The sequence below is a fragment of the Nomascus leucogenys genome, chromosome 16 (genome assembly GCF_006542625.1).
Source record: "Nomascus leucogenys isolate Asia chromosome 16, Asia_NLE_v1, whole genome shotgun sequence".
Taxonomy (NCBI): Eukaryota; Metazoa; Chordata; class Mammalia; order Primates; family Hylobatidae; genus Nomascus; species Nomascus leucogenys.
In genome coordinates this window covers 31,087,078-31,099,817 of record NC_044396.1, presented here as the reverse complement: position 1 = coordinate 31,099,817, position 12,740 = coordinate 31,087,078, and the positions used below count along the sequence as shown (strand labels likewise).

Sequence of the window (12,740 nt, the reverse complement as noted above, 5' to 3'; positions counted from 1 at the left end):
TTTTTTTTCAAATTCTGTACCATATTGCTACTGACTCATAATTTTTTTGTAAATTAAGTTATAAATAGGGTAAATCAAAACAAAGCAAATGCCTTTCTTCTAAAGTTTATATCTAAATAATTTGTTTTCCCATCTGCCCTAGCAAATAAGCATATAGAAGAAGAGAATAAGCCTTTTCCTCTCTTGAAATTGTTTTACTAACATATGGTAATAGACATCTTAAAAATACATGCAGACATTTGGCTAGTTATTTTCAAAAATATCTTGATATAATCAGGCTTAGATGTAAACCAGTAAAATTATACATACTTGAGATTTACTTTTTTAAAACTTTAAGTTCAGGGGAAGGGTATATGGGCAGCCGTGTTACATAGGTGGAAGACCATGTGATGATTCCCCAAAGACCTAAAGACAAATACAATTTGGCCCAGCAATTCTATTACTGGGTATATATATATACCCAAAGGAATATAAATCGTTTTATTATAAAGACACATGAATGTGCATGTTCACTGAAACACTATTCACATTAACAAGGACATGCAATCAACCTAAATACCCATCAGTGATAGACTGGATTTAAAAAGATGTAGTACATGTATACCATGGAATAATATGCAGTCATAAAAAAGAACAAGATCATGTCCTTTGCAGAGACATGAATGAAGCTGGAGGCCATCATCCTCAGCAAACTAACACAGGAACAGAAAACCAAATACCACATGTTCTCACTTATAAGTGAAAGTTCTGGCCAGGGCAATCAGGCAAAAGAAAGAAATAAAGGGCAGCCAAATAGAAAGAGAGGAAGTTAAACTATCCCCGTTTACAGATGACATGATCCTATATCTAGAACGCCCCATAGTCTCAGCCCAAAAGCTTCTTAAGCAGATTTACTTTAAAGTGATCCATCAGGGAAATGGAATAAATGAAAAGATACATAAAATGATATGGCAAAATTCTGAAGTTGAGTGATATATACCACTGTCTTTGAGTTCGATATATCATTCTCTATTTCTGTGTTTGTTTGAAATGTCTGGTAATTTTAAAAAGGTCCTCATTTTAGAATACTTAGAATTATTGTCAAATGCTAAAGCAGGCATAGTAAATTATTGTTTCCTTGACCATTGAGGATATATATTGCAAATCCAATGTTTTATATATTTCATAATTAAATCATCTCATGGTCAAGATTGTCAATAATAACCACCTTTTTAAAAGCCAAGATAAACTCTTCCATGCATTTTTGTATACTAGTACATTAGCATTTCATTTACATATGTATCCCAGTAGATAATAAAATTGTAATACCTCAGTTTGGGCTCTGTCTGCACATATACTTACAGTCTATATTCCTCTACAATGGCCTCTGTCTCAAGCTGAATGTGCTAGGCTCTGTAATGTTCATACCTAATGTCATCTTTACACCTGTTTGCATTGATTTTAATATATAGTATCTTTCCTTAACATATCCTAAAACATATCATGATTTGAAGCATTTATCAAGGAGGTCAGCTTTGACCTAATGACCACCCTGCAGAAGCATGATGGAAATTGCTTGTGTGAGACAGCATAGTTTTTCATATTCTCTGTTAACAGTGACCTGTAAACGAAGTCTAAATGCAAAGGAACTTAACTCTCAGCCATTGGTGGGGTAATGCCTCAGACAGCTAGAGACACAAGGAATCTCAGATATATTTACTATTATTGAGCTGTGGATCCTGTTCCAAGGCAACAAATCTCAGATGACTCAGGAACCTCCACTTTTGCCTTTCCCCTGGAGCCACATATTGCCAGCAACACACCTACAAGTGAAACAAAATTAGGTTTATTCGCTGATTGTAGCAAGCAAATCCACACACCATAGGGAGCAGTTAGGAATTGGGAGGGACTTACAGGATTTGGGTTCAGTAAGGACTTGGAAGAGACTTACAGGATTTCTGCTCACATTAGATAATTGTTGGGGAGTGTTCCAGGAAGGAGGGGCTTGTTCTAGATTGGGAGCTTTTAGAGAGGAGGCAATACTATGATTAGATATCTTAATAATTTTTATCAGGATGAGATAATAAAAAATAAAACAGATCTGAATGGTAAAGAAGCAGAATTCTGTCCTGTTAGCCAAGGAGTCAAGGGGGATATTTGGTAAGTTTTGAAGTTTGCATAGTAACATTGAATTTGTTTGTACTTAAACATAATTGCCAAGTAGTCTTGTTTGTGTCTCACTTCCCACATTCACAGAGCAATGTTATCAGATGTTGGTGATCTTTAAAACAGTTTATATCCCACAGTAAAATTCAATAGCCAACCTATAAGTGTCAGTCCAGCTCTTAACAACATCAGGCATAGATATTAGGCCCAGCTGTTAGAGATTCCTTTTTTCCTTCTCAGAGGTCTATCCTTCCATTAGCTTGAAACATGGTATTATCATTTATGTGCATCAAACTTGATCAATATTGACAATTTCATATAGTTCATATTACATTAAGATGAAGAGGATGTTATGCTTAGTCCACATTAGCTTAAAGCCCACAAAGTATGTGTTCTTTGTATTACAAAATTTATAGATGCCATTTTTAATAAAGAATCAATATACATAAGGTCTTATCAAGAATAGGATGCATATTCTGCAGAATAAGGTAGTAGAAAGAATACACGCGGGCTTTCGAAGACAGGCCTGAATTCAAGTTCTGACTACTACTTATTACTTATGCAACCTTGAATAAATTGTGTAATCACTCTAAATCTCTATAAGATCATCTACAAAATGTGCCTAACAAATACTAAGCATTCAGTAAAAACTAATTAGTTTGATTCCCTTCTGTTGAAATCTACAGCTGAATACAATCTCCATTAATTTTCTCAATGCTTATATATACTTACCATAATAAACTTTTCCTGAAGAATAGGTCTAAGAAATACATTCCAAAAATTTGAAGAAAAAAAGTGTGATTTCTGGTGTCATATAAAATTCTCCTATCATTTTATTTCCCTCTAAGGCCTGATTGTCAGGAAATTCACACTTTCATTAAGAAACATAGGAGACAATCGCAAAAATTATTTCAAGTTTCTAACACAACTATGTCCATTATTCTTTATTATTTACAAGTCCTCTTTTATCTTTATTTCAAATGTATTGTTCTACATATGTTTCTTAATTTTTAAAGCCACATGATATTGTATTTTAAAGTCAAGGAAGTATAATTTTAAAAAAAAGTTATGTAAATGATCCCTCCAAATGCTTATAAAATTCAAGAAGGCGGCCGGGCATGGTGGCTCACGCTTGTAATCCCAGCACTTTGGGAGGCCTAGGCGGGCGGATCACGAGGTCAGGAGATCGAGACCACGGTGAAACCCCGTCTCTACTAAAAATACAAAAAAATTAGCCAGGCATGGTGGCGGGCGCCTGTAGTCCCAGCTACTCGGAGAGGCTGAGGCAGGAGAATGGCGTGAATGAGGGAGGCGGAGCTTGCAGTGAGCCGAGATTGTGCCACTGCACTCCAGCCTGGGCGACAGAGCGAGACTCCGTCTCAAAAAAAAAAAAAAAAAAAAAAAAAAAAAAAAAAAATTCAAGAAGGCAAAAAGGCAGACAAAATTACAAACAAAACCACGTACTATTTATTGTAGTTAGTATATCAGCTGAATAAACATGTAATAGTTCTTTATAATATGCCATAGTATTTTTGTACACACTTACAGGACTTGAAACACACAATGATAATTTCTAATTGGTCAAAATTTGAGTGAAAACTCATAATACGAAGGTTAGTTGGGTGAAGCTCAGCCCCTACTGCTGTAGTTGGTCTTGAGGTGAAACTTATAGTCATTATATCTCTCCTCCACCATCCATTAGAGATTTCCTTTCTGTCAGCTAAAATTTGTGTGGTATATTTGGCTGCCTTGTGGATTGACATGAACTGTCCTGACCACTTGATTATTTACTGTCTCGTACACAGCGGATTCTCACTGGTGTGGTATACAAAGATGTTAAACATTTCACTAATTCCTATAGTTCTACTTAGTGCCACTTTCTCAGACTTCCTTGCTATGTATTCTATTTTTTCCCATTTGAGGCCCTAACTAGCCAAACCATTCACTATTGCCCATGAGGCTATACATACCCATCTTTGGGTCACTTCTCCCTTCACACAAAGTAGATGACCATCAGATATCTGCAGTTTGATGTGTTGACAAGATTTTGTCTCACTGCTTCTCTCTTGGCCACCGAAGAAGGACTGTCATGTAGCATCTCAAGTACTTGCCACTCCTTGCTCATCTGTTCCAGATAATATATACAATACCATCAATGGCACCAATGAGGTGCCCTGCAAAATGTTAAAATATAGGCTACATCCCACTGGGTAAGACCATAAATAAATGCTGTAAATATGAACTCTTTCTGATAAATTTGTGATGGGTGTCTTTGCCCATTTTCTGTTGCTTTTAAGAGAATACCTAAAACTGGGTAATTTATAAAGAAAATAATTTATTTCTTACAATTATGGAGGCTGAGAAGTTCAAAGTCAAGCAGCCTTATCTACTGAGGGCCTTCTTGCTGGTGGGAACTCTCTGGAGAATCATGAGGTGGCACAGGGAATCACATGGTGAGGTGGCTGAGTGTGCTATCTGAGGTCTCTCTCTTCTTAAAAAGCCACCAGTCCTACTCCCATAACTCATCAATCCATTAACCCATTAATTGATAAATACATTAATTCATGAATGGAAAGGCCCCACCTCTCGATACTGCCACCTTGAGGATTAAATTCAGCATGAGTTTTGGAGGGGATAAGCATTCAAACCATAGCAATGGGTATTAAAAGGAATGCTTTCAACAAAGTACTAGAAATATATTGCATGCCAGAGACTATATTAATTTAGTAAAGCTACAGCATCCAGCACAGTAACTAAAAATGGGGCTATTACTCTTTAAGTTTATAGTAGTCCACTATTGTATACAGTGATCTATCTTATTTTTTGCTGGGACCAAACTGGTGAATTAAATGACGATATAATGGAAGCTGAACCTTGCATCTTTAAGTCTTTTTTGAATTGATGTATAAAATTTGTGCAAGTTTATGGGGTATGTGTGGGATTTTAATACATGTATGCAATGTGTAACAATCAAATCAGTGTATATAGGATACCTGCCTCCTTGGACACTTATCAATTTTATGTGTTGAGTTTTATGTGGCCTTTCCTACCATAATAGCTTTTACTCTACTCTAATTGTTTTAATCCTAAATCAAGGAATTAATAAGAGAATTCTGCCAACTGCTAAGTGCTTCAATGACACATTTGGGAAATGAGGAATGACCACCAAATTTCCCACCATGAGCTGTACCTGATTGAAAACTTCATATCACCTGATCTACATGTGGCCCTACTCTAACAGGGATCTGCAATGGCACTATAGGTCCCTAGATACTGGAGACAACTTGAACCTAAACCTAATAACCCTTGAAAGATATGAGTATTTCCTCTTTTTGAGTATATGAATATCCAAGTAAATGGCAACAAGCAATCTCTGGGTCTGAAAATTGACTCAGTTTGGAAACTGAAAAAGGATGAATGGATATCCATTGTAGTAGTTAATCTCAGTCTTCTGTTTATTTCTTAACTCTTTGGATTGTAGCTAGTAAACAATACCCTTTTGGATGCTCATCTACCATGCTGTTAGGACAGCATGTTATATTAGCCCTTTGTATATCAGTTATACCCTATGACTCACAGTCTGACTCTTCTGTCAGTTACAGTGATTATCCCATCTTGTTTCTGATGGTCAAGTGCTGCCTTTGCTATTGCATCATCCTATCACCCTAATTGCTACTAGATGGCCACTGGGGAAAAAAAGCACCCCTCTCCAAAAAAAACCTCCCTCTGATATCCCAGGACTACAGAGAAAAGCCACTACTGAGTACTAGATGATCCTGATCCCTTCACCAGTGTGTTTCTTATTGTTTTGTTAAACAGAGTGTTCTCCATGCCCTCTAGTGTGTTTTCTCTTCTTCTGTAGTAGTAGATCCATTCTAGCATAACTCTTAGACATACAATCCCTTTACTCCCTCAGAAGGTGGAATTTTTGATCCGGTGGCCAGCAAGAGAGGTGTAGGCAAATTTTGAAAAAACTGACTATTGCCTTGTAGGAAACATACCTTATGTGTGACTTTACATAATTTTCAAGCAAGGGACAACCACTGTCCTCAAAAACAGGAGAATGGGCCAATTCTGCAGACTCGGAGTGCTTCAGGGGATATCAGATATCATGATATGCCTATCCCAAGTCTCTATATCCAAACTATTCCTGTCAGGACTCTGGATTTAGCATAAGCGTTGTTGAGACTGACATTCAGCCTCTTCAATAATTAGGTCCTGAGACTGATTTTCAGTTTGGCCTGACCTCCAGCTTTGGGAGATTGAGTTTCTTTAAATATTACCAAGGAGGCCCTCCAGCTTTCACCTTAAACGCCACAGTTCTTACATTGCTCTTCACCCATCAAACACCACAGATATTACACATACCAGTGCATTTTCTCCCACTTTCATCCCATCCCAATTCACCGCAGATGAAGTTCTAGCAGATGTTTTATACAGCATGTCAGGGACTATCGACATTCCACATACACCACTAATAGTCTTCACTGCCAACTAACCAGTGAGTGATCCAACTTCAAAATCCTGTCCTCAGAATTTGCCTCTGGTACCAAGTGTCTTGGGGCAGATGCTTCACAAGGAGAGAGCCTGACACAAGAATTCAGGTGCATGTGATTTATTAAGAGCATACTCTCAGAACAAAGGGAGTGGAGGAAGCAGGATAAGACATGGGAAGGAACTAAGCACAGACGTAGTTTCACCTGGATTCTAGCTTTAGCTAATCCCACAGGAAGCTTTGGAACACGAATGACACCAATTTGTTGGTACTACCCTGAGGCAAGATAGCCTCATAAAATGAATTGGGACATAGTCTCACTTTTTTATCTCAGGTTTTTTAAAGATTTGAATTATTTTTTATACTAAAAGTTTGCTAGAATTCACTGCAAAGCCAACTGGGCCTTAAACTTATTTCCTTTGAGAGAAATTTGAAGAATCAATCCATTTGTCTTAGTCTGTTTAGGATACTGTAATGAAATACTTTAGACCGAGTAGCTTATAAAGAGGAGGCATTTGTTTTTTACAATTCTTAAGGCTGGGTAGTCTAGCATCATGGTAGCAACAGACTCAGTGTCTGGTTCAGAGATGATGCCTTCTAACTGTGTCTTCAGAGGGTAGAAGGGGCAAAGGGGCTCTCTGGAGCCACTCTTAAAAGGGCATTAGGCAGCCGGGCATGGTGGCTCATGCCTGTAATCCCAGCACTTTGGGAGGCTGAGGCAGGCGGATCATGAGGTCAGGAGATCGAAACCATCTTGGCTAAACCCGTCTCTACTAAAAATACAAAAAATTAGCCAGGCGTGGTGGTAGGCGCCTGTTGTCCCAGCTACTCGGGAGGCTGAGGCAGGAGAATGGCGTGAACCCAAGAGGCGGGTCTTGCAGTGAGCCGAGATCATGCCAATGCATTCCAGCCTGGGCAATAGAGCAAGACTCCCTCTCAAAAAAAAACAGAAAACAAAATAAAAGGCATTAATCTCATTCAAGGGGCTGGTGCTCTCATGATCTAATTGACTCTCAAAGGTCCTGACTTCTATTATCATCACATCAGTGACTGGGCTTTTAAAATATGAATTTTAGGGGACACAGACATTCAAACCATAGCACAATTCTAATATGTATAAAATATTGTTATTTTGATTATTATGTATAAAATTTTGATAAGTTGTATTTTCCAAGAAATTCATCAGTTTCTTCTAAATTTTCAGATTTATTGCCATAAAATTCTTCATAATCACATTTAATTATCATTTTAATGTTTGTGGAATCTGGGTTGAAGTTCCATTTTTATTTTTGATATTGATCATTTATGTTATCTTTTTTCTTCATCTTGCTAGGGATCTTTTTATAAGCGTTTCAAATTATAAAATTGTTATTATTTTGATGATTTTTATTTTTTATATTTATCTTCTATTTTGTTGATCCCTGCTCCTTACTATCATTGTACTTCTTTTTTTTCATACTTTTTTTTTTAATTTTGTATTTTTTTTTATTATTATACTTTAGGTTTTAGGGTACATGTGCACAATGTGCAGGTTTGTTACATATGTATCCATGTGCCATGTTGATTTCCTGCACCCATTAACTCGTCATTTAGCATTAGGTATATCTCCTAATGCTGTCCCTCCCCCCTCCCCCCACCCCACAACAGTCCCCGGAGTGTGATGTTCCCCTTCCTGTGTCCATGAGTTCTCATTGTTCAATTCCCACCTATGAGTGAGAACATGTGGTGTTTGGATTTTGGCCTTGCAATAGTTTACTGAGAATGATGTTTTCCAGTTTCATCCATGTCCCTACAAAGGACATGAACTCATCATTTTTTATGGCTGCATAGTATTCCATGGTGTATATGTGCCACATTTTCTTAATCCAATCTATCGTTGTTGGGTGTTTGGGTTGGTTCCAACTCTTTGCTATTGTGAATAGTGCCGCAATAAACATACGTGTGCATGTGTCTTTATAGCAGCATGATTTATAGTCCTTTGGGTATATACCCAGTAATGGGATGGCTGGGTCAAATGGTATTTCTAGTTCTAGATCCCTGAGGAATCGCCACACCGACTTCCACAATGGTTGAACTAGTTTACAGTCCCACCAACAGTGTAAAAGTGTTCCTATTTCTCCACATCCTCTCCAGCACCTGTTGTTTCCTGACTTTTTAATGATGGCCATTCTAACTGGTGTGAGATGGTATCTCACTGTGGTTTTGATTTGCATTTCTCTGATGGCCAGTGATCATGAGCATTTCTTCATGTGTTTTTTGGCTGCATAAATGTCTTCTTTTGAGAAGTGTCTGTTCATGTCCTTTGCCCACTTTTTGATGGGGTTGTTTGTTTTCTTCTTGTAAATTTGTTTGAGTTCATTGTAGATTCTGGATATTAGCCCTTTGTCAGATGAGTAGGTTGCAAAAATTTTCTCCCATTCTGTAGGTTGCCTGTTCACTTTGATGGTAGTTTCTTTTGCTGTGCAGAAGCTCTTTAGTTTAATTAGATCCCATTTGTCAATTTTGGCTTTTGTTGCCATTGCTTTTGGTGTTTTAGACATGAAGTCCTTGCCCATGCCTATGTCCTGAATGGTATTGCCTAGGTTTTCCTCTAGGGTTTTTATGGTTTTAGGTCTAACATTTAAGTCTTTAATCCATCTTGAATTAATTTTTGTATCAGGTGTAAGGAAGGGATCCAGTTTCAGCTTTCTACATACGGCTAGCCAGTTTTCCCAGCACCATTTATTAAATAGGGAATCCTTTCCCCATTTCTTGTTTTTGTCAGGTTTGTCAAAGATCAGATAGTTGTAGATATGCAGCATCATTTCTGAGGGCTCTGTTCTGTTCCATTGATCTATGTCTCTTTGTGGTACCAGTACCATGCTGTTTTAGTTACTGTAGCCTTGTAGTATAGTTTGAAGTCAGGTAGCGTGATGCCTCCAGCTTTGTTCTTTTGGCTTAGGATTGATAGGTTTGATTTATTTTTCTAGTTCCTTGATATGACACTTCAAATAATTGATTTTCAGTCTTACATTTTTAAATATATATTGTAATGCACTTCTAGGCACTGCCTTAATGCAATCTCACAAGTCTTAGTACATTATATCTGTGTTAACAATCAGTTCAAAATCTTTTAAAATTTTATTATGATTTCTTATTTGACCTATGAGCTATGTGAAGTATACTGATAATTTCCAAATGTTTGCATATTTTTGTTATACATTTTTGATTCATTTCTTGTTATTTTAACAGTGGTCAGAAAATATACTTTGAATTATTTCATTCCTTTGAAGTTTTTTTGATATGTTTCATGTGCACTTGAAAAGAATATGTATATTCTGTCACTGTTGAGTGTGGTTTCTGTACATTTCAATTAGGTTAAGGCTTTTTATCATGTTGCTCAGGTCTCATATCTTCTATATTCTCAATGACAACTTATCTCCTTTTTCTATCAGTTAGAGAGATGTATTCAAATCTTCCAACATAATTGGGAATTTATATATTTGCTCTTAATATCATTAATTTTTGCATTATATTGAAGTTATTATTGCATTTATACAGATTATGAATTATTATATCTTTCCAGTAAATTGACCTATTTTCATTAGGAAGCATTCTTGTTTACCTCTAGTAATCCTTCCTTCATTAATATCTACTTTAATATTAGTATAACTACATAAGTCATATTTTTTAGGGAGGCTCATGTTGCATGGCTCTGTGTCCTCATATTCTGAGTGTCTCTTATAAGTCTCATATTAAAATAGCATACAGTAAGGTATTCTAAAATTATCATTCTGTCTGACATTGTAATCATTTAATTGGAGTATTTAGTCCATTTATGTTTAATGTGATTATTGATATGATTTGTCTATATCTAGTATCTTACTATTACTTTGCCTTAGATTTACATATTTAAATGCTTCTTTCCTCCTCTTTCTTGCCTTATTTTATCAATATGTTATTATTTGCCTTTTTCCCTCCTTAAATGGTAGTTTTACATTCTTTTACTATTATTTTGCTTATGCTAGCTATTGCTATTTGCTCCGTTGACATATTATAAGCCCAAAATATAAAACCACTGAAGTTCAAATGCCTCCTTCAAACAATCAACCTGTCTTGGACAGAACTTTAAATCTGAAGAATACATTCTAGTATAAAATCAATTCTGACAGCAGTAGTGGTAAGAACAAAATCAACTTATTATGGTTATTGGTGACAATCCACAGCATCTAATACACAATAACACTGCCAGCTTTGAGATCCTTACTAGAAAGTTCCTTCAGAATAATTTTGCCTATCTTTGTCCAACATGCCTCTTGGTTCTGGCCCAATTTTCAAAACTGATTCTTTTGTTTTATTGAATTTTTATGAATTATGCATAGTCTTTCAGGTTATTTCTTCTTTTATCATTTAGCATTGGTTCTTGATCAATACATGCAGATTCAAGAAATATATATTGTCAAAAATTAATCATATTAATTAATTTTTCTTTTTTTATTATACTTTAAGTCCTGGGATACATGTGCAGAAAGTGCAGGTTTGCTACATAGGTATACACGTACCATGGTGGTTTGCTGCACCCATCAACTCGTCATCTACATTAGGTATTTCTCCTAATGCTATCCCTCCCTTAGCCCCCCACCCACTCACAGGCCCTGGTGTGTGATGTTCCCCTCCCTGTGTCCATGTATTCTCACTGTTCAACTCCCACTTATGAGGCAGAACATGCAGTGTTTGGTTTTTCTGTTCCTGTGTTAGTTTGCTGAGAATGATGATTTCCAGCTTCATCCATGTGCCTGCAAAGGACATGAACTCATCCTTTTTTATGGCTGCATAGTATTCCATGGTGTATATGTGCCACATGGGAATGAGTTATACTAAAACAATAGCTATGTAAGAAAAAATTTATAGATTTGAGTTTATAATTAAAAATTATAATTAAAAACACATTATGAACAAAGCTAAAAAGAAAGTAACTAACTGAAAAGATTTGCAATGATGAAAAAATTGTTAGTATCCTGGATATGTGAAAAGATAAATGAACACATAACTACAATTTTTAAATGATGAAATACAAATAATAAATACTTGACAAAAGTCTTTAACTCATGAGTAATTGAATAGATGCAAATGAAATTATATTAATAACCTTTCATAGTGATAAAATGCATAAAGATATCTACTAACATTGGAAAGAAACCTAGAGAAAAGTTCTTCTTTTAAAAACAGTGCTGGAGAAGTGCAAATAGCTACAAACTTTCTGGTCATCAATCTAGTATTAAAAGGCTTAAAAATGTGAATACATTTTTTAAAAATAGAGTTTGATACTTAAGAGTGTACACTTGGAAGTCTACACTTGGAATTCAGTGCCACCTCTGCCCTTAAAGAATATAGAATCTTCAACAAGTTATCATACTTTATTAATACTAACATGCATATTTAAATATTTCTCATAAATGAATTGGCAGTACTTGTTTTTACTTTTATTTGCACTTAATAATAGTGTTTCATACACCAGACGGCCATTTCAATTCAATTAGGTTCAGTCTTAGCTTCTTTATGTGTCAGTATCTTAGCACCTTATACAAGTAACCAATTAATATTTGTTGGAGAAAAAAACAGAACAAAAGTAATCATGAAGCAGCATGTACTTTATAGAGTTGTTCTAAGAATTAAATGAATAAATGCATGTAATGCAAGTATTGAGTGAATGCATTTAAAGCACTAAAGTATTATTATTGTCATTCTGCAATCATACTTCCAGAAAACTTAGCTTAAGAAGTAATTAGAAAAAGATGTATGCATAAGTATATTCAACACAGTGATTTGTATAATAGATTTTTTAAAAGAAACAATCATAATATATGACAGTGATTGGTTAAATAAATGATGACAGTAAATGTGGTAATCATATATATTTCTAATAAATATGTTTATGTTTTTATGGAAATATGCTCAAAGTAGATGGTTATATTAAAAAGTTACAAACTACATCTATAAAATTAAATAACTTTGTAAATAAATAGAGTACATATATTCATGTAACTATACTTAGAAAAATAATTGAAGTAACTGTGTATATATATAATATGTACATATATATATACAAAGTGAGAAAAAA

General features: G+C 35.5%; 1 long non-coding RNA gene across 1 annotated transcript in view; it reads left to right on the top strand.

The window, feature by feature from the left end:
• LOC105737658 overlaps positions 1–12,740 on the top strand; it is a 117,310-nt gene that overhangs the window by 92,511 nt on the left and 12,059 nt on the right. Inside the window, exon 4 of the long non-coding RNA XR_001113349.2 lies at positions 11,129–11,223. This is a non-coding gene — a long non-coding RNA (uncharacterized LOC105737658). The remainder of the gene's footprint in view (positions 1–11,128; positions 11,224–12,740) is intronic.